This window comes from Apus apus, chromosome 26 (assembly GCF_020740795.1).
Source record: "Apus apus isolate bApuApu2 chromosome 26, bApuApu2.pri.cur, whole genome shotgun sequence".
NCBI classification, from domain to species: domain Eukaryota; kingdom Metazoa; phylum Chordata; class Aves; order Apodiformes; family Apodidae; genus Apus; species Apus apus.
Window position 1 is genome coordinate 5,449,905 of NC_067307.1, and position 25,090 is coordinate 5,474,994.

General features: G+C 51.6%; 1 long non-coding RNA gene across 5 annotated transcripts in view; it reads left to right on the plus strand.

Moving 5' to 3' along the window:
- Positions 1–21,183, plus strand: part of LOC127394703 (uncharacterized) — a 30,582-nt gene extending 9,399 nt beyond the window's left edge. Inside the window, exons 2-7 of one of the 5 annotated variants that reach the window (XR_007891679.1) lie at positions 514–566; positions 657–724; positions 811–942; positions 1,070–1,116; positions 1,216–1,671; positions 21,168–21,183. This is a non-coding gene — a long non-coding RNA (uncharacterized LOC127394703). Of the gene's footprint in view, positions 1–513; positions 567–656; positions 725–810; positions 943–1,069; positions 1,117–1,192; positions 1,783–8,305; positions 11,557–21,167 lie in introns of those variants that run through there. The other 4 variants (XR_007891677.1, XR_007891678.1, XR_007891675.1 and 1 more) reach the window with 4 other exon arrangements.
- Positions 21,184–25,090: the final 3,907 nt, after the last annotated feature.

Here is a 25,090-nt window from a genome sequence, read left to right on the forward strand (position 1 = left end):
GAGAAGAATAGCAATGAGAGCCTGTGGCTCATGTTGCTATGCTGTCTGTGACTGTTGAGGCACAGATGGAGCATTTGAAGTCAAGTAGCAGCCCTCAGCAGGGAAGTGCGGTCACTTCCATGAGAGGGGGTGCCTGGAGCCATCTAGAAGAGGCTTTTGAAGAGACAGTCAAGCAGTTTGGGTGTCCAGGTTGTTAAGGCCTGAATGTGTGGGGCTTAATGTTAATTTCTTTTTTAGCTTAATTGTAGGTAGTTGGACTGTAGAAGGTATTAATAAATGGACACGTCTGCAGCTGCATCCAGGTGGTTGCTTGATACTGCTTTTTCAGATGTAGGGAGATGAGCTTTGCACCAAAGGGTGAGGGAGGAGAGGAGCAGAGTGTGGGAAGGAAGTGGGTTAGTGTGTATTGAAGAAGAGCCTGGGTTGAGTTGGCCCATGGTGTCGGAGGGAAGGTGTGAGTGGTGCCTGTATCGACTGGCTCAGGGTTTGGGTTTGTTTTGTTTTGTTTTGTAGGTGCAAATCAAGGAGCGAAGCGGAATATCTGCTCTGGAGGTGACTTGAGCAAGGTCAGTGATGACTAGTGGGCTGAAATGGCAGTTGTTTTTCAGGTGTTGTGTTGTCAGCGATGTGATAAGCATCCCTTTTTTGTGTTTTAGAGGCAGCACACAGGGGGCTTGACATGGCAACCTGTAATCATCAGAGGCCGGCCAGGCAAGCCGCAAAGGTAAGAGTGGTAGACGGGAATAGCTGCAGGCAGGCTGTTGTCACAGGCAGTGTTTCAGCACATGCTGTTTGCTTTAATTTTTGCAGGTGAGGCAAATAGCCTTGGAGTAGTGAAGCAGCATGCCGACGGGCCATCTGTGAAGATGAGCTGGGTGTCAGCCAGGCTGGTGTCTAAGAGAAAGTTACCTGAGGGAACTCAGTGAAGCATTTATCTTTTGGGTTTGTAGGGGCTGTGCAGGCTGCTGTTGGGATTGGATGGGCATTTGGGGTGAGCCGAGGTGGTAGCAAGGAGGGTCATGGGACTTCTCACGAGCACAGCAGTAATTTTGGGTCTTTTGGATCTTAGGTTCCACAAACAAGGACGGTCTCAGCATCTGATTCTGGAATGAGCAGGTGAGCAGCATTGTAGGGGTTCCGAGCAGGGGATGTTGAAGGGGCTGGCAGTGGCTGATGGGATACTTCTTGTCAGCATTGATTGTGGATTTATTTCAGATTATAAGGAACCTGGCAACTGCCAGAACGTCCCAGTGAGCTGATGTGATGGCTGTGTTGAGGATGGCTGCAGACCCCTGGCCATCTGAAAGCTAAGTTGAAGGGCTGGGAGGAGGGGACAAGGTTGGGGATCGCAAGGAGGGGTTTTAAAGTTGGTGTAGGTGAGAGGGTTGACAGGGCACAGTCCCCTTGGGGCAGGTTAAGGGAGCAGGTTACTCTTCAGCACAATGTCAGCGTGTACAGGGCAGGGCAGCTCTAACCTGTGTCTGGTGTGTACTTCGTGTCGTCTGTTTTCTGTCTTAGGCTGTATGTTCTTTGGGTCTTGATGCCTCAGTAGCTCTTGGTGATCAGCAGGCACCTTGGTAGCGCTCCAAGGAGTCCAGAATGTGTCACTTCAACAGAGCCTGTTGAGCCCTTCTCATCTCGCAGTTACAGCTTAACACGTGGATCTCTTTGGTGTGTGTTGCATCTTCGCTGTTTCTGAGTTGTCACCTCTTGTGGGGTGAGCCGGGCACTGCTTACAGCTCCACTCGTGAGACTTCTGTTTCCAAAGAGTTGTCTTCTTGGTCGGGGGGGGGGGCAGGAGGTTTGGGGGGGTCCTGGCTTTTAATCAGGGGGGTCTTTAATGGAGGAGGGGGCCTTTAACTGGGGGAGGGGCCCTTTAATGGGTGGGGGGTGTCTTTAATGGGGGTGGTGTCTCTAATGGGGGGTCCTGTGCTTTAATGTGGGGGTTCTGTGTTTAATGGATGGGGTGCCTTTAATGGGGGGGTCCTGGGCTTTAATGGGCAGGGGAGGTCTTTAATGGGGGAGTGGTGTTTTCTGACACTCACCCCCAGTCATGGGCAGCAAGGATTTCTGTGTCCATTTGTCTGGCGGGGGGGGCTGGGAGGGTCGGTGCTGAAGTCGCTGCGGGGTCACGGGGGGGCAGTGCTGGGAGTCACGTTCAAATGCGATGAGTCTGGTGCTCACAGCAGCCTGGATGTCATGACATGAGCTGTGACAGAAGTACCACCACCCCCTGCCCCCCCTTTCCCCTTCCCACCCCTATACACAGCTGCTGTGGTTTAATAAATGTGGGATTTGGGGGCGTCCCCCGCCCGCCTTTTGTCCCCGTGTCACTTTATTCCCCCCCCCCACCTCCAGTGCCCACACACCCCCTTTTCCCATATAAACCCCCCTCCCAGGACCCCCATAATCACCCCCAACTCCCCCCCCAGACCTCCAAAATTACCCTCTCCTCAACCCAGCCCCCCCTTCCCATTTCACCCTCCCAAGACCCCCAGAAGCACCCCCAAAACTTCCCTGACCCCCTCTTCTCAGTCCCTGTGTCCCCCCATCACTGCCCCTCACCCCACGACTACCCCTCCCCCCCTTTTAGCTTAATCAAAGTGGGGATTTCCTCCCCCTTTGTCCCCCCAATGTCCCCCCCCTTCCCCCATATTCTGCCCCCGCCAATTTCTGCCCCGCCCTTTCCATTTTCCACCTCCAATTTCTTCCCCCCCCCATTTTCTTCCCATTTTGTACCCCCGCCTTTTTCTGCCACCCTCCCTTGTCTCACACCAGAACCACCAACCTCCCCCCCCCCCCCAATTTCCCTTTACACCCACCCCACCCCCCCCCCGAAAAACCAAAAGCCCTTCCCTCAACCCCCATATATATTTTTTTGGTTTGGCGGGGGAGGGTGTCAATAAACATGTATTTGTGCCCCGCCAGGTGGTTCTCAGAACAGGAACTTTGGGCAGGTTCTGGCCCTACATTTACAAGCCATGTGGCTTCTGTGAGGGATGGCCCAGGGGGAACTCTGCACCCAAAGACACCCCCTGCCCCCCCCCAAAGACCTGTCCCCATCAGTCTGAAGTTAGAGCGGAGTCCATTTGGAAGCTCTTTGTGTCGACCAGGTCAACTGGGTCAACTGGTAGGGGAGGGGAATGTGGAGGGGGGGAGAGTTAGGGGGCTGGAAACATACACACACACCCCCCAAATAGATGGGGCAGAGTGACACCCCCAAACACACATTGTGCAGCAGCTTTGGGGTAGGAGTGTAGGGGAGCTGTGGGGCAGGTGTGGGGCAGGCAGGGAATTATGGGGCAGGTGTGGGTCAGACCATGCATCTTGTAGTCAAAGGTGAGCTCCTCCCCAGCCTGGATGCTCTGCACAGCGAACAGGGTGATCCGGGGCAGCTGCTGGTCCAGGCTCTCAAGGAACATGTAAACCTGCAGGTTGGGGGTCACACTGGGGTGGAGGAGGGGACAGGGCTAAGGTGGCGTGACTACGCTGGAGGAGTGGGCGGGACCACGGGAAGCCACACCCACACCCACTCTACTCCAGCATAAGAACCTGATGGAGGATATGGGGATAATAAAAGGGGGCAGGCCTGAGGTAGGACCCACCCACCCCCTAAACCCCTGCCCACTGAGCGGGGAAAGTCCTGCCTACTTGAAGCCCTGCCCCCCCAAGCCTCTCCTCCCTCAAGGAGCCTCTTAAGCCACTCCCAGCTCAAGCCCCCACCCCCCTTAGACCCCTCCCTTTGAGGCTCTGCCCCATTAAGCCTCTCTCTCTTAGACGCCCCTGGACCCTACACCCTTAAGCCTATGGCCTATACTATAGACACTACACCCTAGACACAAGACCCTAGAGCCTTAACCCTAGATACTAAACCCTAGAGCCTAGAGCCTTGTCCCTGGGCACTAAACTCTAGAACCTTAAGCCCACAGCCTAAACCCTACACCCTAGGTCCTTAACCCTAAATACTAAACCCTAGAGCCTTGACCCTGGGCGCTTAACTCCAGATCCTTGACCCTTAATCCTAGACACAAGCCTACAGCCTAAACCCTAGACACTAGACTCTAGACACTGGACCCTAGACCCTTAACCCTAAATACTAAGCCCTGGACCCTTGACCCTGGGCACTTACGTCCAGACACTAGAACCGTAACTCTAGACCCTTAAGCCTACAGCCTAAAGTCTAGACACTAGACACTGGACCCTAGACCCTTAAGCCTAGATACTGAACCCTAGACCTTAGAGCCCTGACCCTGGGTGCTTAACTCCAGACCCTAGACCCATAACTCTAGACCCTTAAGCCTACAGCCTAAACCCTAGACACTAGACCCTAGATCCCATACCCTTGATCCTGGGCACTTAACTCCAGACCCTAGACCCTTAAGCTTATAGCCTAAACCCTAGACACTAGATCCTAGACATTGGATCGTAGACCCTTAAACCTATAGAGGAAACCCTAGACCCTGGAGCCTTGACCCTGGGCACTTAACTCCAGACCCGCAGCCCCGCCTGCAGCACAGCCACCACCTCCTGCTCCTCCAATCCTATTGGCTGGGAGAGGAAAAGGGGGCGGGTTAGAAACAGGAGCAGGGACCAGGTGGGGTAAGGGGCGGGGCTTGGAGGAGGCGGGGCTTACCGTTGGGCTGAGTCGAGCACAGCCAATGAGAGAAGGAGAGCGGGGCCGTGGTGGGCCTGGTGCTGCTCCAGGATTTGTCCCAGCAGGGCTGAGATGGTGGGCGGGGCCATCGCCAGCCAATGGGAGAGCTGGGAGCTGGGCTTGGTCAGAGGGGAATTGGGTGGAGTAAAAAGGGGGCGGGTTGAAAGGTCCGGAGCAAGAAAGGGGCAGGGCTGAAAGGGGTAAAAGGGGAAGGGCCTAAAGGGGTGCACTAGAGGGGGAGGGGCTGAAAGGGGCGGAGCTAAATGGGAAGGGGCTTCAGGGATCGGGGGCATGGTCTGAGGGAGGGGGAATAAAGGGGTAGGGCTTAAGGGGGGTAAGTGCTATGGGAGGTTTAAGGGGTGGGGCTAAAAGTGCGGGGTTTGGGAGGGGTGAGGTTTTGGGGGCTGGGAATGAAAGGGCCAGGCTTAAGGGGAGGGGGCAGGGCTTACATCATTGTGGCTTGCAAAGGCCTTGAGTTCGGCCAACAGGAGCTTGAGATACTGGGGGGTGCGGGCCCCGCCCTTCCCGAGCACTTGCCCCAGCTGGGGGAGAGGGGGATCACAGGGGACCCAGGTGTCCAGAACCAGATCTATGGGGCAGGTGGGACCCAGGTGTCCGGGCCCCACATCTGTGAGGGAGGACCCACCTGGTCAGGGCTCAGGCTCCATCCCCTTGCCTTTAGCTCCTCCTCCACCAGGCGGACCCGGTCGGGGCCCCAGAGGGGTGATTTGGTCTCTGGCCCAGGGGGGACCCAGGCATTCAGAGGCATCCAGGGTGCTCAGCACCACCATGACCCACTGGGGTCAAAGGGCAAAGGTAAAAATAGCTAAGAAGAGGCTGGGGCTAAGGTAGGCACCACCCATTGGCCGTCCCCCCATTAACCCTCCCAATGCCCTCTAATCAATTAAACCCATGCTCGTTAGCCCTGCCCCCCCCGCCCACATGACCCCATAGCCCTGCCCCTCCGCCTCACCCCAGGACACGCCCCTCGGCCCCGCCACCCATCTAACCCCGCTCCTCTCAGCAGGCCCTGCCCCTGACTGGGGGAGCTGAGCCGGCAGCTAATCCCGTCGCAGGGCTCTGCCCTCCTGCAGCCCCTCCCCATCATCCAGCAGCAGCACCAGGAGCCCCCCTGTCCCAGGCTGAGGGGTTCAGCAGCTATCAGAACCGCTCCCACAGGTCCCTGGGGTCAGAGGTCACCCACAGGTCACGGGGTCACCCAGGGGTCACAGGGTACCCAGGCATCTGGGTGAACCCACGGGGAGGAAAATTCTTCCCTCCCCACCCAATGGGGGGGGGGGACCCATGGATCCTATGGTCACCCAGGGGTCAAAAGGTCAAGCAGGGGGTCATGTGGTCAGCCTGGGGTCATGTGGTTAGCCTAGGGTCATGGGGGACCCAAGCATCCAGGGAGGTCATTCAGGGGGTAAAAGGGTCACCCTGGAGTCATGGGGTTACCCAGAGGTCACCCCGGGGTCATATGTTCACTCAGGGGTCATTCAAGTGCCACGAGGTCATCCAGAGGTCACACGGGACCACGTGGTCACTCAGGGGGTCACAGGGTTCCCCGGGGGTCAGAGGTCACCACTGACCTATAGGAGGCATCCTCCTTGGTGGCGTGCTGCGGGGCGTGGCCTCTCAGCCAGACCAATTGGGAGCAAGATGGACCAGAGCCACCCTGGTGTCTGATTGGTCGGGCCGGCCCCCTGTGAAGTGATAGGCCACTCGGCAGCGGGCGCGGGGCCTGGGCCCGCCGAGGGGTGGGGCTTCCTGCAGGGGTCCCACCAGGCCAGCCTATGGGAGGTGGTGGGGTCAGCGCCAGAAGCTCCGCCCACCCACTCGGGCCACAACCACTTCTTGAAGCCCCTCCCACCCTCACACGCCAGGCCCTGCCCCCAGGCCCCTTGAGGCTCCTCCCCTTCAGGCCCCTTTACCCCAAACCCAGCCCCTTTTGTCTCCAGCTCCTCCCCTTTAGGCCCCGCTGCCCTTAGGCCCCACCCCTTCTGTCCCTCCCCTAAAGCCCCACCTCCTCTAGCTCCACCCTTTCTAAGGCCCTCCCATTCATGCCCCACCCAGGTTTAGGCACCAGCCCCTCCCCTTTACCCCCTCAGCCTCGTCCCTCCCGGCCCCGCCCCCACCATTGCCTGTTCCTCACCACCTGATTCACCAATCCCTGCAACCCCCCCGACCTCTGACCCCACCCACTGGGCTGAGTAGCTGCAGGAAAGGGGAACCCAGGTGTCCGGAGGGGAGCCAGGCATTTGGGACCCACATCTATGGGGCGGCCCCACACGTGGGGGTCCTGGTACCTCCTCACAGCTGCCACCCCCGGGGTGCTCCCTCAGGGCACCTTTCAGAACTACCATCTTTGCCGCTGCCTCCTCTGGCTCTGCCTTGTATTCGCCCCTGTGACCAGCCTGGATCTCCCTGGAAGCCCATTGGCTCTCAGCCCCTGAAGGGTCTAGGGTCTAGTGTCCAGTGTCTAGGTTTTATGCTGTAGTTTAAGGGTCTAGAATTAAGGGTCGAGTGTCTGGAGTTCAGTGCCCAGGGTCAAGGGTCTAGCACCTAGGGTTTAGTATCTAGGATTAAGGGTCCAGCGTCCAGTGTCTAGGGTTTAGGCTGTAGTCTTAAGGGTCTAGGGTCTGGAGTTTAGTGCCCAGGGTCAAGGATCCAGCATCTAGAGTGTAGTTTCTAGGGTTTAGACCGTAGGCTTAAGGGTCAAGAGTTACGCATCTAGGGTCTGGAGTTAAGTACCCAGGGTCAATGCTCTAGTGTCTAGGATCCAGTATCTAGGGTTCAGTGTCTAGGGTTTAGGCTGTAGGCTTAAGGGTCCAGGGTCTGGAGTTAAGTGCCCAGGGTCAAGGGTCCAGCGTCTAGGGTCCAGTGTTTAGGGTTTAGGCTGTAGGCTTAAGGGTCTAGACTTAAGGGTTTAGTGTCTGGAGTTCAGTGCCCAGCGTCAAGGGTCTAGCATTTAGGGTTTAGTATCTAGGATTAAGGGTCCTGTGTCCAGTGTCTAGGGTTTATGATGTAGGCTTAAGGGTCTAGGTTTAAGGGTTTTGAGTCTGGAGTTAAGTGACCAGGGTCAACGGTTCAGTGTCTAGGGTGTAGTGTCTAGGGTTTAGACCGTAGGCTTAATGATCTAGAGTTACACGTCTGTGGTCTGGAGATAAGTGCCCAAGGTCAAAGCTCTAGCATCTAGGGTTTAGTATCTAGGATTAGGGTTCCAGTGTCCACTGTCTAGGGTTTAGGCTGTAGGATAAAGGGTCTAGAGTTAAGGGTATAGGGTCTGGAGTTAAGCACCCAGGGTCAAGAACCCTACAGCGCCCAGCCAAGAACCACAGGATGTGCAGCCTTGCTGAGCATTTCTAAGCTCTTTTACCTCAAACATCTCTTGCTCCGTCTGTTGCTGATCATCCAGGAGCTGCTCCGTGTAGGTCAGATTCCGGAATTTTTCCAGCTAAGTGCTGTAGTGTTTCTGCAGCTGCTCCTCAATCTTCTCATACTCATCCATAAAAGCAGGACTGGAGAGAAGAAGCACAAAACTACTCAGAGAAATATTGAGCTATATATGCAAAATTCTGAAATCAGCATGTTGGGCTTTGCAGTTGCCTTTCAATGTCTGCTGATCTAAAAGCACCTTTTGTTTTTCAGGTTCCACACTTCAGAGACAAAAAGCCTCATCAAACTCTGCTGCAAAAACTCCATAGAGCAAAGGAAAACTTTCTATGTATCTCCTACCATGCCTTTCCAAACAGAATCCCAGAGTGCTGGGGTTGGAAGGGACCTCTAGAGATCACACAGTCCAAGCCCCTGCTAGAGCAGGATCCCCTACAGTAGGTTCCACAGGAACACGTCCAGCTGGCTTTGGAATGTCTCCAAAGAAGGAGACTCCACAACCTCTCTGGGCAGCCTGTCCCAGGTCTCTGTCACCCTTACAGGAAAGAAGTTCCTCATGTTCAGTTTGACTCTCCTGGGCTCCAGCTTGTGCCCATTGCCCCTTGTGCTCTCACTGGACAGCACTGAGAAGAGTCTGGTCCCCCCCTCCTCCCACCCCCTCTAGATATTGACCAGCACTCATGAGATCCCCACTCAGTCTCCTCCTCTCCACATGAACAGCCCCAGCTCTCCCAGCCTTTCCTCACCAGCAGATGCTCCAGTCCCTTCAGCATCTCTGTGGACCAGGGCTGGGCTCTCTCCAGTAGCTCCTTGTCCCTCCTGCACTGGGAGCCCAGAACCATACACGGTTCTCCAGATGGGGCCTCACCAGGGCAGAGGGGCAGAACAACCTCCCTGACCTGCTGGCCACACTCTTCTTCATGCCCTCAGGATGGCACTGGTCTGGTGGCCAGAAAGGCAGCCTTTTCACCTTTTTAGCAGGCAAATCTAAGTTTAGCAGGTGAGGTGCTGCTCAGCTGTAAACAATAATTTCATTAAAAGGTCCAGAACTAACCCAGCTGAGTTTGGACTTACTGGCCTTTCCCAATTAGCCAATTGCTTTGCTGCTCCCAGTTTATCAGCTTAAGGGTCTACGCTTAAGGGTCTAGATTCTGGACTTAAGCACCCAGGGTCACGGATTTAAAGAGTCTAATGTCTAGGAATATGGGCCAAGCATTTAGAGACTAGGTTTAACTTTCTAGAGTAAAATGTCAAGAGCAAACAGTCTAGGGTTAAGGCTCTAGGTCTACGGTTTAGTATATAGGATCAAGGGTCCAGTGCCCAGGGTTTATGATGTAGGCTTAAGGGTCTAGGGTTAAGGCTTTTGAGTCTGGGGATACGTGCCCAGGGTTAAGGGTCTAGCATCTAGGCTTTAGTATCTAGGATTAAGGGTCCAGTGTCCAGTGTACAATGTCTAGAGTCTAGTATCTAGGTTTTAGGCTGTAGGTTTAAGGGTCTAGAATTAAGGGTCTAGGGTCTGGAGTTCAGTGCCCAGGGTCAAGGGTCTAGCATCTAGGGTTTAATATCTTGGATTAATGGTCCAGTGTCCAGTGTCTAGAGTTTATGATGTAGGCTTAAGGGTCTAGAGTTAAGGGTTTCGAGTCTGGAGTTAAGTGACCAGGGTCAACGGTCCAGTGTCATCTCGGATTTAGTGTCTACGGTTTACACTGTAGGCTTAAGTGTCTAGAGTCTAGTATCTAGGTTTTAGGCTGTAGGCTTAAGGGTCTAGAGATAAGAGTCAAGGGTCTGGAGTTCAGTGCCTAGGGTCAAGGCTCTAGTGTCTAGGGTCCAGTATCTAGGGTTTAGGCTGTAGGCTTAAGGGTCTGGAGTCAAGGGTCGAGGGTTTGGAGTTAAGTACCCAGGGTCAAGGGTCCAGCATCTAGGGTTTAGTATCTTGGATTAATGGTCTAGTGTCTAGTGTCCTGTATCTAGAGTCTAGTGTCTAGGTTTTAGGCTGTAGGCTTAAAGGTCTAGAGTTATGGGTCTAGGGTCTGGAGTTAAGTGCCCAGGGTCAAGGGTCAAGCATCTAGGTTTTAATATCTAGGATTAAGGGTCCAGTATCTAAGGTTTAGGCTGTAGGCTTAAGGGTCTAGGGTCAGGTGTTAAGTGCCCAGGGTCAAGGGTCCAGCATCTAGGGTTTAGTATCTAGGATTAATGGTCCAGTGTCTAGCGTTTATGATGTTGGCTTAAGAGTCTAGGGTTAAGGGTTTCGAGTCTAGAAATAAGGGACCAGGTTTAACAGTCCAGTGTCAATGGTCCAGTTTCTAGGGTGTAGTGTCTAGGGTTTAGACCGTAGGCTTAAGGGTCTAGAGTTAGGTGTCTGGGGTCTGGAGTTTAGTGCCCAGGGTCAAGGGTTTAGCATTTAGGGTTTAGTATCTAGGATTAAAGGTCTAGGGTCCAGTGTCTAGTGTCTTGGTTTTAGGCTGTAGGCATAAGGGTCTAGAGATAAGAGTCAGGGGTCTAGAGTTCAGTGCCCAGGGTCAAGGCTCTAGTGTCTAAGGTCCAGTGTCTAGGGTTTAGGCTGTAGGCTTACGGGTCTGGAGTCAAGGGTCGAGGGTCTGGAGTTCCGTGCCCAGGGTCAAGGGTCTAGCATCTAGGGTTTAGTATCCAGGATTAATGGTCCAGTGTCCAGTATCTAGTGTTTGTGATGTAGGCTTAAGGGTCTAAGGCCTGGAGTTCAGTGCCCATTGTCAAGGGTCTAGTGTCTAGGTTTTAGTATCTAGGATTAAGGGTCCAGTGTCCAGGGTTTAGGCTGTAGGCTTAAGGGTCTAGGGTTAAGGGTTTCGAGTCTGGAATTAAGTGACCAGGGTCAACGGTCCAGTGTCAATGGTCCAGTTTCTAGGGTGTAGTGTCTAGGGTTTAGGCCGTAGGCTTAAGGGTCTAGAGTTACGCGTCTAGGGTCTGGAGTTAAGTGCCCAGAGTCAAGGGTCCAGCGTCTAGGGTTTAGTATTTACGATTAATGGTGCAGTGTCCAGTGTCTACGGTTTATTATGTAGGCTCAAGGGCCTAGGGTTAAGGGTTTCAAGTCTGGAGTAAAGTGACCAGGGTCAACAGTCCAGTGTCTAGGGTGTACTGTCTAGGGTTTAGATCATAGGCTTAAGGGTCTATCTAGAGTTAGGCGGCGGGGTCTGGAGTTCTGTGCCCAGAGTCAAAGGGTCTAGCGTCTACGGTTTAGTATCTAGGATTATGGGTCTAGGGTCCAGTGTCTAGTGTCCAATGTCTAGAGTCTAGTGCTTAGGTTTTAGGCTGTAGGCTTAAGGGTTTAGAGTCAAGGGTCGAGGGTCTGGAGTGAAGTGCCCAGGGTCAAGGGTCCAGTGTGGGTAGTTAGGGTCTGGCGGCCGGAAGATCTCGTGCTGTACAGAAAGATAAGGCCCCTCTCCTGATAGCCAATAGCGTATGTAAGCAGATGGAAGTGACGTCAGAAACCTAGCTTATATAACGCCGCGATACACACTAATAAACGCCATTTGCCGTCCACCACATTGGTGTCTGTGAGCTGATGGATCGAGCCGCCTGGGGTTGGCTGCCGTGCCGTTCCTGAACCAGGTCGCCATGCCTTCTCCGAAAGGCGGCAAGTGGTGCCGAAACCCGGGAATACACCTGGAATCGGGAAAGCAGCTGCCGGAGCAGTGGGAGGGGAGGACGCTCCCGGAGCGGACCGACAAGGAGGATAGACGCCCTTGTTAAGGTCATATCACAATTACATAAGCAGTGGGGTATTGATTGTAAGTCCAAAGATTTTACTCTCGCCGTTGCAAGGCTTTTGAAAATCGGGGTCATTGACCAGCTGGTAGATATTCTCCACCCTGAGGTGTGGGACAAATGCAATAAAGCGTTGGCTGAGGAGACTATGTCTTCGGGTTGTGGGAAAAACCTTAAGTCGTGGGGGAAAGTCATGCAGGCGTTGCAGAAGGCCATACAAGAACAAGAGACCTGGAGGGCAGCAAAGAACTGTTTGCTGGCCACCCTGAAGTTGGGAGTTGGGGCAGCCACACAGACTTTGCACCCCCAGACGGTGATGGTTTTGCTGAGCCTGAGGAGGGCTTAAGGCTTGCAGAGCTGCGGGAGGGCGATGCGTCCCCTCGGTCCCCGAACCCCGACCCACTTACGGAGGGACAGAAACGAGCTATATCCTTCTGGGGCGGGTTGGGTCGGGGTGCCGTGGAGAGACCGGAGTCTGAGGAGGTTCGGGCTGAACCGCCGCCCTATGCACCCCAAGATGGCACCGAGCAAAAAAGGGGGGGCAGGGTGAAGATGCCCGTGGTGGGAACAGGGAGAAAATGTTGGTATCAGCAAGTGCACACAAATGGGAGGGGGAGGTGAACGTGAAAAAATGGGGGGGAATGTGAACAAAGCGGGGGAGGATGGGAACGTGAGCGAAGGGGGAGAGGAGGAGAGCGTGAGCGAAGGGCAGAAAGCCAACCGGAGTGGCCATTTGAAAAAATGCCCTCATAGGGCAAATCCCCCGCCGAGCAGAGCGCGGGGTGAACCAAGAGGGGGGGGGCGAGCCAAGGGGGAGGGAACGGCCCGCCTGCAAGGGAAGTGGGCGGGGCCGGAGCTCAACAAAAAGGCACTGCAAAGCGGAAGTAGCCAGTCAGTCGAGCTCCGACTCCGGATCAGACACCAGCTGGGACGAGTGTCTCGTAACCGATTCAAACTCAGAGGAGGAGGGAATGGGAATATATACAGTCAAAAGCCAAAACACTCCCATCCTAAATAAAAAGGGACCGCGAGGGGAAAATATCCCTCTCACTGATTGGAGGACAATAAAGATTGCATGTGCCGATCAGGTCCCATCGGCCATGCTAGCGTTCCTGGTCCGGGTGATGGACGGGGGACAGAGGGTCTACTCACCAGTGAACACTAAGGATATACAAACAATTGTTAAGGCAATTGCGGATAAAGGACTTAATTCTGCCATGGTCTCCATCTTCATAGATGGTGTTTTTGGGGGAGATGATATGCTCCCATTTGATATAAAACAAACTTGTAGCCTGCAGCGGCTGATGGGAACAGACCCAACAATGATTACCCCCCAAGCGCAGGCCCAGGGCCTGCGGGCCCATGAAGTAATGACAACTACTCGTGTGGCCAGAGAAGCCATTCGCACAGCCTCTAGAGTTATTGTCAAGCCATCGCCATGGTCCACAATTAAGCAAAATGAAAGTGAGAGCTTTATGCAATTTGTGGATCGCCTCCAGGCAGCGGTCGACTCCTCCACCCTGCCTGCGGAAGCGAAAGGCCCGGTTGTCGCAGATTGCTTACGTCAGCAGTGTAATTTGGCAACCAAAGAAATCCTACGATCACTGCCCGCGGGGTCAAGTATTGCGGACATGATTAAGCATGTCGCAAAGGAAGAGCATCTAGCCCCGATTCAGGTGGCTGTTCGGACCGCAATAGCTAATGTGATGGCATGTTTTAAATGTGGTCAGACGGGCCACGTGGTAGCAAACTGTCCTCAGCTGGGGGACCCGCAAACACCGCTCCCCCCCCTCAAAAATCGACCCGGAGGACCGTGTTGGGCCTGTGGAAAGAAAGGACATTTTGCCAGGGAATGCAGATCCAAAAATCAGGGAAACGGAAGGGGGAGGGGGTACCAGGGCCGCACACAGCCCTCTCCCACTTGGAACTGGAGGCGGCCCAACTATGCCCACCCCGGATGGGGCGAGACGCTTCCGGACTCGCTGCCCCCTCGAGAAGCAACCAATTTTATGGCCCAACCAACAACCCAACCGAACCTGCCCCTACCTCAGGGACAGCAAGGACCACCCCCTGGGGGGGAGACCCCTGGGTGGCTCTGGCAGTAAAGTGTGATAATCCACCAGTGGTGTGGGGGATCTGTTCCCTCTATAATACTTTAAATGACACCACCATTAGTGTCCCCTTTTTGATCGATACCGGAGCAGATGTTACAGTTATTCCTGAGACAAATTGGCCCCCGCATTGGAAACTGGAAGACGCCCCTATGGTGGGTGGAGTTGGGGGATTAACCCGGGCTCGGAGGAGTGCTCAATTGGTAGCAATTACACTTCACACTGAAAAAGGATCAGAGAAAACCATCACCCTCTTCCCGTATGTCATGTCAGGAGTCCCACCCCTGCTGGGAAGGGACGCTCTAACCCTTTTGAAAGCCAGGGTGACAAATTTACCCTGAGGGCCACTGCCGCACACCCACTCCCACCAATTAGACTGATGTGGAAATCATCCGACCCAGTGTGGGTCGAGCAGTGGCCCCTGTCAAAGCCTCAAATGGATGCTCTTCTTCAGCTAGTCGACTGCGAGCTACAACGAGGTCACATAGAGCCTTCCACCAGCCCATGGAACACCACAGTTTTTGTAATACCCAAACAGGCCAGTGAAGGGTTTTGCCTCCTCCATGACCTGTGTGAAGTAAACAAGAGAATACAACCAATGGTCCCGTCCAAACGTTGTTGCCCATGAACTCCATGATACCGGAAGGACAACCTTGTGCCGTCCTTGATATTAAGGACTGTTTCTTTTCGATACCCCTCCACGAGGAAGACAAGGAGAGGTTTGCTTTTTCTGTTGTGTTCCCAAACAGCCAATGCCCCAACCTACGCTTCCAGTGGAAAGTGCTGCCTCAAGGAATGATCAACTCGCTTACTATCTGCCAGATCACGGTGGATCAAGTGCTGGCACCGGTTCGGCGCAGTGATCCGACCGCAACTATCATTCAATACATGGATGACATCTTGATCGCCGCGCCGTCCGGAAGTCGGGTGGACCAGCTGGTATCAGCAGTTTCAGAAACTTTGAAAACAAACGGGTTTGAAATTGTGAGCACAAAAGTTAAAAGAGGACAATGTGTAACCTTTCTGGGAGTGGGGATCACAGGCTCTTACATAACACCCCCTCAAATAAAAATCCACCGGGACATCAAAACACTCCATGATATGCAACAATTAGTGGGATCCTTGCAATGGCTTCGCAATATTGTCCTGAGACCCCCTGAAATCATGACTACCCTGCACAATCTTCTGAAAGGGAAGAACCCATGGGAACAAAAAACTCTGACGACAGAAGCAATGAACTCTCTTGACTTCATCGAGCAACAGGTATCATCAAACATGCTCGCCAGGTGGAACCCAGGTGCTCCACTTGATCTGTATGTACATTTCAAGCAGGGAGGGGGAGTAGGGGCACTTGCCCAGGGGCCCATTGAAAAAGCCCAACCAATACAATGGATAGTCCTGGGAAAACCATCACGTGCATTCTCTGCAGGAGTCGAGTGCCTTGGTAATCTCATCAGGAAAGGCAGAAAACTCGCCCTAAGACACCTGGGCAGCGAACCGGCCAGGATATACCTACCCTTCCGGAAACAGCTCCCAACGCAATCAGTGACGATGTCAAAGTATCTAGCTATAGTTCTTCTTGGATTTGGTGGAGAAGTCCGGTACTCTGCAAAACCCCCCTGGACTCAAATGCTGGCAGTTGTCGACATCGACCTCCCACGGAAGATCATAGACTGACCCCAACAGGGACCAGCAGTCTTTACAGACGCATCCTCAATGACCTCAACCACGGCGGCGGTATGGCAATCAGGAGAAGAATGGCACTGCATCAAAATGACCGACTGTGCGCTTTCAGTCCAGCAACTAGAAGCAATGGCTGTGGTACTGGCGTGTGGACTGTTCCCAATGGAACACCTCAACATAGTGACTGATTCTATGTTTGTGGCCAAGCTTTGCTTAGTCATGTCAGGACCCGGCGTGTCAACGTCCACAATAGCCCTAATGCTGGAAGAAGCACTCTTTTCTCAAAAGGGCACCATATCGGTCATCCACGTCAACAGCCACGACCCAATCAAAGGGTTCTTCCAAACCGGCAACGATAAAGCAGACGCTGCTGCAAAAGGAGTGTGGACGCTGAGAAATGCCTGTCAGCTACATGAGTCCCTTCAAATCGGAGCTAAAGTGCTAGCGAGGAAATGTGGGATCTCAGTCACTGACGCGAAACACATAGTAGCTATGTGTCCTCACTGTCAGAAAACACCACTGTGGTCTAGTGGAGTCAACCCCAGAGGTCTTAAGGCCTCCGAGGTGTGGCAGACAGATTTTACACTCTGTCAGTTGCTGAAACCTCGAGCATGGCTAGTGGTAACTGTAGATACATATAGCAGAGTGATTGTAGCCGCACAACACCTTAAAACTGACTCCATCCAACATTGGTTAACGGTCATGGCATGGCTTGGCATCCCTAATCAGATCAAAACAGACAGCGGCCCAAATTTTGTTTCTAAATCAGTCCAGGAATTTGTTTTGAAATGGGGTATCACCCTAACACACGGCATTCCGTATAATAGCACAGGACAAGCCGTTGTCGAACGAGCCAATCAAACTCTGAAATCTAAATTAGAGGTGCTGGCAAAAACAGAAGGTTTTGCCAATGCCATTCCCCCAGGAGACCAAGCACGCCTTCTAGCAACCGCTCTCTTAGCACTAAATCAATTTCCCAGGGGAGAGGAGACTAACAGTCCCACCCAAAAACATTGGACCACTCGAGGGTTAGAAGAAGGCCCGTTGGTCATAATCAGAAATGAACTGGGAGAATGGGAACGAGGGTGGAGACTAGTCCTTACAGGGCGAGGGTATACCGCTATTAAAATAGATGGAAAAGTCAAATGGTGTCCGCTTAAGTCCATTAAACCTGACCTTCAGAATAAAACTAATGAAAACTGTGAGTTTTTCTCCACAGGTCCAGATCTTCGGATGCCCTCGTAACCCGTACACCCCAGTGGCAAGAGAAGATGACAAGCCGACAAGCATCCTGTCCACACCAGAGAGTTCTGCACCGGCAGAATCTAAACAACGGCGACATAGCCCCTGTGGCGGGGGGCTGCAATGCCTTTGTGTGATCTTGAGTTTAGAACTTGTCACCATAGGACAGGTAAAATCAGGCCACCCTCACCAGCCATTTAAATGGTCCCTCCGTCGAGTTGAGAATCACCAGGTCATCGCAACTCAAATAACATCAGGTGGGCCAAGTTTTAGTACCACTCTCTGTCAGCTTGTCCCGAGAGACTGATGTTGGGAATATGTAAGATTTTATATGTGTCCCCGCTCAAATCCTGGGAAGGGGTATCGTAACTCCCTGAACCAGTACTTCTGCAGTTATTGGGGATGTGAGACCATAGTCCCTATTTGGATACCGGGTACTGGTAAAGACAGATATCTAAAAGTTCAGTGGGGTCCATATGGGTGTACTCCGCCGAGAGTATGGTGTGGAAATTGTCAATACCTCTTCTTAAATGTTACCGAGCCCCAAGAGGACAGTTGGTTACTTGGAAAAGTTTGGGGAGTAAGGTACTCAGAGCCAGGGACAGACCGAGGTGGCTTAATCCTCATAAAAAAGGAGGTTGTCCCGAATGATCCACTGCCAGTAGGCCCCAACCAATCAGTTATTAGTAAAGCAGTCCTGACTATCCCTAATCAGAACTATGTGACTAAAAAGACTGAAACATTAACAAAAACTCATACTACCACTCCTGTAATGACACACACCACCAAAAATCCTGATAGAAATTTGCTCTGGAAAATGATGCAAGCTAGCTACCAAGTACTGAACAAAACTAACCCAAATCTCACGGAGCATTGTTGGCTGTGTTACAGAGTAAAACCACCCTTTTATGAGGCTGTAACAGTAAGTAACACACCCCTACGGGTGAATGGTATAAATCCGGCCCAGTGTATATGGGACACAGAAAAGCAAGGAATTACACTAGCACAGGTGGTGGGAAGCGGCGTGTGTGTAGGCAAAGTCCCCAAGCACAAAGAACAACTGTGTGTTAGTAAGATACAAGATAAAACCCCTGCAAAGTGGTTAATACCGGCCGACAATCCTAAGTGGGTTTGTTCTGTCACGGGAGTTACACCTTGTCTGTTGTTGGACAAATTTGATGAATCCTCAGAATATTGTGTCCAGGTAACTATAGTCCCCAAAATCTTTTACCATCCCGAAGACGTTGTCTATGACTCTCTGATTAACCTAGAACATCATCTGTCAAAACGAGAACCCTTTACAGCACTAACAATAGCTACTCTAATGATCATAGGAGGGGTGGGAATAGGTACAGGAGTGGCATCCATGGTCCAACAGAATAAAGAATTCAGTGCCTTGAGGATGGCAGTGGATGAGGACCTGGCTAGAATTGAACAATCAATAAGTGCATTAGAGCAATCACTCAGATCATTATTTGAAGTAGTGCTGCAGAATTGGAGAGGATTAGATCTAATGTTTTTACAGCAAAGGGGGAGTGTGCGCTGCACTAGGGGAAGAATGTTGTGTATACGTGGACCACACCAGAATAGTGAGGGACACTATGGCCAAATTGCGAGAGGGATTGGAAAAACGGAAAAAAGGAACGAGAGGCGCAGGAAAGTTGGTTTACATCCTGGTTTAACTATTCACCATGGCTGACCACCCTGATATCCACCTTGATAGGGCCAGTCACAATGATTGTGATAGCACTGATCTTTGGACCCTGTATACTGAATAGGCTCGTGTCGTTCGTCAAGAGCCAGCTAGAGAAGGTTGACATCATGCTGATAGAACGCCAACAATTGCTTTAAGAATGTTTTTCTTCAGAATTTCCTTTAGCTATACCCAGTGATACCCCATTACCTCCAACTACCTCTTGTCTAACGTGCCTTATGTTTTCTATTTAAGTTTGTAATGTGTCTTTTTAAGATTGTTATGTTTTCTAACCAAGATTGGGATACATGTGCTCTTTTAGGACTATTATATTTTAACCAATTTTAACTATGCATAGGGAGGGGGGAAATGTGGGTAGTTAGGGTCCGGCGGCCGGAAGATCTCGCGCTGTACGGAAAGATAGGGCCCCTCTCCTGATAGCCAATAGCGTATGTAAGCAGACGGAAGTGACGTCAGAAACCTAGCTTATATAACGCTGCGTTACACACTAATAAACGCCATTTGCCGTCCACCACATTGGTGTCTATGAGCTGATGGACCGAGCGGCCTGGGGTTGGCCACCGTGCCATTCCTGAACCAGGTCGCCACGCCTTCTCCAAAAGGCAACACTCCAGCATCTAGGGTTCACTATACAGGATGATGGGTCCAGTGTCTAGGGTTTATGATATAGGCTTGTGTAGGGTTAAAGGTTTTGAGTCTGGAGTTAAGTGACCTGGTTAAAGGATCCAGTGTCTAGGGTGTAGTGTCCAGGGTGTAGTGTCTAGGGTCTAGTGTCTAGGTTTTAGGCTGTAGGCTTAAGGGTCTAGGGTCTGGAGTTAAGTGCCGAGGGTCAAGGCTCTAGCTTCTAGGGTTTAGTATCTAGGATTCATGGTCCAGTGTCCAGTGTCTAGTGTTTAGACTGTAGGCTTCAGGATCTAGACTTAGGCATCTGGGGTCTGGAGTTCTGTTCCCAGGGTCAAGGCTCTAGCATCTAGGGTTTAGTATCTATGATTAAGGGTCCAGTGTCTAGGGTTTACGCTATAGGCTTAAGAGTCTAGGGTCTGGAGTTAAGTGCCCAGGGTCAAGGGTCCAGCGTCTAGGGTTTAGTATCTAGGATTAAAGGTCTAGGGTCCAGTGTCTAATGCCCATTTTCCAGAGTCTAGTGTCTAGGTTTTAGGCTGTAGGCATAAGGGTCTAGAGTTAAGAGTCTAGGGTCTGGAGTTCAGTGCCTAGGGTCAAGGCTCTAGTGTCTAAGGTCCAGTGTCTAGGGTTTAGGCTGTAGGCTTAAGGGTCTAGAGTCAAGGGTCGAGGGTTTGGAGTTAAGTACCCAGGGTCAAGGGTCCAGCGTCTAGGTTTTAGTATCTAGGATTAAGGGTCCAGTGTCTAGAGTTTAGGCTGTAGGCTTAAGGGTCTGGAGTCAAGGGTCGAGGGTTTGGAGTTATGTGCCTAGGGTCAAGGGTCCAGCATCTAGGATTTAGTATCTAGGATTAATGGTCTAGTGTCTAGTGTCCCGTATCTAGAGTCTAGTGTCTAGGTTTTAGGCTGTAGGCTTAAGGGTCTAGGGTCTGGAGTTAAGTGCCCAGGGTCAAGGGTCAAGCATCTAGGTTTTAATATCTAGGATTAAGGGACCATTGTCTAGGGTTTAGGCTGTAGGCTTAAGGGTCTGGAGTCAAGGGCATAGAGTCAAGGGTCCAGAGTCTGGAGTTAAATGCCCAGGGTCAAGGGTCTAGCATCTACGGTTTGGTATCTAGGATTAAGGCCCTGAGGTCCAGTGTCTAGTGTCCAGTATCTAGAGTCTAGTGTCTAGGTTTTAGGCTGTAGGCTTAAGGGTCTAGACTTACTCATCTAGGGCCTGGGGTTCAGTTTCCAGGGTCAAGGCTCTAGTGTCTAGGGTTTAGTATCTACAATTACCGGTGCAGTGTCTAGGGTTTATGATGTAGGCTTAAGGGTCCAGCTTTAAGGGTTTTGAGTCTGGAGTTAATTGACCAGGGATCAAGGGTCCAGTGTCCAGAATCTAGTGCCTATGTTTTAGGCTGTAGGCTTAAGGGTCTAGGGTCTGGAGTTCAGGGCCCAGGGTCAAGGCTCTAGCGTCTAGGGTTTAGTATCTAGGATTAAGGGTCCAGTGTCCAGTGTCTAGGGTTTATGATGTAGGCTTAACAGTCTAGGTTTAAGGGTTTCGAGTCTAGAGTTAAGTGACCAGGGTCAAGGGTCCAGTGTCTATGGTCCAGTGTCTAGGGTTTAGGCTGTATGCTTAAGGGTCTAGGTCTAAGGGTCTAGGGCCTGGAGTTAAGCGCCCAGGGTCAAGAACCCTACAGCGCCCAGCCAAGAACCACAGGATGTGCAGCCTTGCTGAACATTTCTAAGATCTCTTACCTCAAACATCTCTTGTTCCATCTGTTGCTGATCGTTCAGGAGCTGCTCCATGTAGGTCAGATTCCGGAATTTTTTTTCAGCTAAGTGCTGTAGTGTTTCTGCAGCTGCTCCTCAATCTTCTCATACTCATCTATAAAAGCAGGACTGGAGAGAAGAAGCACAAAACTACTCAGAGAAATATTGAGCTATAGATGCAGAATTCTGAAATCAGCATGTTGGACTTTGCAGTTACCTTTCAATGTCTGCTGATCTAAAAGCACCTTTTGTTTTTCAGGTTCCACACTTCAGAGACTAAAAGTGTCAAACAAAAAACCTCATCAAACTCTGCTGCAAAAACTCCATAGAGCAAAGGAAAACTTTCTGTGTATCCACTATCATGCCTTTCCAAACAGAATCCCAGAGTGCTGGGGTTGGAAGGGACCTCTAGAGATCATGCAGTCCAAGCCCCTGCTAGAGCAGGATCCCCTACAGTAAGTTCCACAGGAACACGTCCAGCTGGCTTTGGAATGTCTCCAAAGAAGGAGACTCCACAACCTCTCTGGGCAGCCTGTCCCAGGCCTCTGTCACCCTCACAGGAAGGAAGTTGTTCCTCATGTTCAGTTTGACTCTCCTGGGCTCCAGCTACTGTGTAGGGTCCAGTGTGTAGTGTCTAGGGTTTTGGGTGTATGCTTCAGTGTCCACAGTTACAGTTGTAGGGCCTGGAGTTCAGTGCCCAAGGTCAAGGGTCTAGCATCTAGGGTTTAGTATCTAGGATTAAGGGTCTAGGGTCCAGTGTCTAGAGTCCAGTGTCTAGGTTTCAGGCTGAAGGTTTAAAGCACTAGAGTTAAGGGTCTATAGTCTGGAGGATCCCCTACAGTAGGTTCCACAGGAACACGTCCAGCTGGCTTTGGAATGTCTCCAAAGAAAGAGACTCCACAACCTCTCTGGGCAGCCTGTCCCAGGTCTCTGTCACCCTCACAGGAAAGAAGTTGTTCCTCATGTTCAGTTTGACTCTCCTGGGCTCCAGCTTGTGCCCATTGCCCCTTGTGCTCTCACTGGACAGCACTGAGAAGAGTCTGGTCCCCCCCTCCTCCCACCCCCTCTAGATATTGACCAGCACTCATGAGATCCCCACTCAGTCTCCTCCTCTTCACATGAACAGCCCCAGCTCTCCCAGCCTTTCCTCACCAGCAGATGCTCCAGTCCCTTCAGCATCTCTGTGGACCAGGGCTGGGCTCTCTCCAGTAGCTCCTTGTCCCTCCTGCACTGGGAGCCCAGAACCACACACGGTTCTCCAGATGGGGCCTCACCAGGGCAGAGGGGCAGAACAACCTCCCTGACCTGCTGGCCACACTCTTCTTCATGCCCTCAGGATGGCACTGGTCTGGTGGCCAGAAAGGCAGCCTTTTCACCTTTTTAGCAGGCAAATCTAAGTTTAGCAGGTGAGGTGCTGCTCAGCTGTAATCAATCATTTCATTAACAGGTCCAGAATTAACCCAGCTGAGTTTGGACTTACTGGCCTTTCCCAATTAGCCAATTGCTTTGCTGCTCCCAATTTATCAGTTTAAGGGTCTACAGATAAGGGTCTAGCTGCTGGCCTTAAGCACCCAGGGTCACGGATTTAGAGTAAAGAGTCTAGGAATAGGGGCCAAGCATTTAGAGACTAGTTTTAAGTTTCTAGAGTAAAACATCAAGAGCAAAAGTCTAGGGTTAAGGCTCTAGGTCTACGGTTTACTATCTAGGTCCAGTGCCCAGTGTCTAGGGTTTAGGCTGTAGGCTTAAGGGCCTAGGGTTAAGGCTTTCGAGTATGGAGTTATGTGACCAGGGTCAAGGGTCCAGTGTCTATGGTGCAGTGTCTAGGGTGTATTGTTTAGGGTTTAGGCTATAGGCTTAAGGGTCTAGGGTAAAGGCTTTCGAATCTGGAGCTAAGTGCCCAGGGTCAAAGCTCTAGCATCTAGGGTTTAGTATGTAGGATTAGGGGTCCGGTGTCCAGTGTCTAGGGTTTAGGCTGTAGGCTTTAGCGTCTAGTGCCTAGGTGTTAGGTTGTAGACTTAAGGGTCTAGACTTAAGGGTCTCGGGACTGGAGTTCAGTGCCCAGGGTCAAGGCTCGTGTCTAGGGTCCAGTGTCTAGGGTTTAGGCTGTAGGCTTAAAAGTCTAGAGTTAAGGGTCTAGGGTCTGGAGTTCAGTGCACGGGGTCAAGGGTCTAGCATCTAGGGTTTAGTATCTAGGATAAAGGGTCTAGGGTCCAGTGTCTAGTGTCCAGTATGTAGAGTCCAATGTCTAGGTTTTAGGCTGTAGGCTTAAGGGTCTAGACTTAAACGTCTAGGGACTGGAGTTCAGTGCCCAGCGTCAAGGCCCTAGTGTCCAGGGTTTAGTATCTAGGATTAAGAGTCCAGTGTCCAGTGTCTAGTGTCCAGTGTCTACAGTGTAGTGTCTAGGTTTTAGGCTGTTGGCTAAGGTTCTAGACTTAAGGGCCTAGGGTCTGGAGTTCAGTGCCTAGGGTCAAGGCTCTAGTGTCTAGAGTTTAGTATCTAGGATTAAGGGTCCAGTGTCCAGGCTTTATAATGTAGGCTTAAGTGTGTAGGGTCTGGAGTTAAATGCCCAGGGTCAAGGTTCCAGCATCTTGGGTTTAGTATCTAGGATTAAGGGTCCAGTGTCTAGGGTATATGATGTAGGCTTAATTGTCTAGGGTTAATGGTTTTGAGTTGGAGTTAAGTGATAAGGGTCAAGGGTCTAGCGTCTAGGGTTTAGTATCTAGGATTAAGCGTCTAGGGTCCAGTGTCTCCAGTGTGTAGTGTCTAGAGTATAGTGTATAGGTTTTAGGCTTTAGGCTAACGGGTCTAGAGTTAAGGGTCAAGTGTCTAGAGTGAAGGGTCTAGAGCATGGAGTTCAGTGCCCAGGGTCAAGAGTCTACCGTCTAGGGTTTAGTATCTAGGATTAAGGGTCCAGTGTACAGTGTCTAGGGTTTATGATGTAGACTTAAGGGTCTAGGTTTAAGGGTTTTGAGTCTGGAGTTAAGTGACCAAGGTCAACGGTTCAGTGTCTATGGTTCAGTGTCTAGGGTTTAGTGTCTAGGCTTTAGACCTCAGGCTTAAGGGTCTAGAGTTAGGCATCTGGGGTCTGGTCATAAGTGCCCAGGGTCAAGGGTCTAGTGTCTAGGGTTTAGTATGTAGGATTAAGGGTCCAGTGTCCAGTGTCTAGGGTTTATGATGCAGGCTTAAGAGTCTAGGGTCTGGAGTTCAGTGCCCAGGGTCAAGGGTCTATTGTCTAGCATCCAGTGTCTAGGGTTTAAGCTGTAGATTTAACAGTGTAGAGTCAAGGGTCTAGAGTCAAGGGCCTAGAGTCTGGAGTTAAGTGCCCAGGGTCAAGGGTCCAGGGTCTAGGGTTTAGTATCTAGGATTAAAGGTCTAGGGTCCAGTGTCTAGTGCCCATTTTCCAGAGTCTAGTGTCTAGGTTTTAGGCTGTAGGCATAAGGGTCTAGAGTTAAGAGTCTAAGGTCTGGAGTTCAGTGCCTAGGGTCAAGGCTCTAGTGTCTAGGGTTTAGGCTGTAGGCTTAAGGGTCTAGAGTCAAGGGTCGAGGGTTTGGACTTAAGTACCCAGGGTCAAGGGTTAGGGTTAGGGTTAGGGTTTAGGGTTAGGGTTTAGGGTTAGGGTTAGGTTTTAGGGTTAGGGTTTAGGGTTAGGGTTAGGTTAGGGTTAGGTTTAGGGGTTAGGTTAGGGTTAGGTTTAGGGTTAGGGTTAGTTCCATTAGGGTTAGGGTTAGGGTTAGTGTTAGGTTTATGTTTAGGGTGTGGGTTAGGGTGTGCGTTAGGGGTTAGGGTTAGGGTTTAGGGTTAGGGTTAGTTTTAGGGTTAGGGTTAGTTAGGGTTAGGGTTTAGGGTTAGGGTTAGGGTTTAAGGTTAGGGTTAGGGTTAGGTTTTAGGGTTATGGTTAGGGTTGGGGTTAGGGTTAGGGGTTAGGGTTAGGATTAGGCTTAGGGTTAGGCTTAGGGTTTAGGTTTAGGGTGAGTGTTAGGGTTAGGGTTAGTTCCACCCGGACCGCCATTAGGGTTAGGGTTAGTGTTAGTGTTAGGGGTTAGGGTTAGTTTTAGGGTTAGGGTTGAGGTTGGGGTTAGGATTAGGGTTAGTGGTTAGGGTTAGGGTTAGGGTTTTGGATTAGGGTTAGGGTTGGGGTTGGTGTTAGGGTTAGGGTTAGGGTTAGGGTTTAGGGTTAGGGTT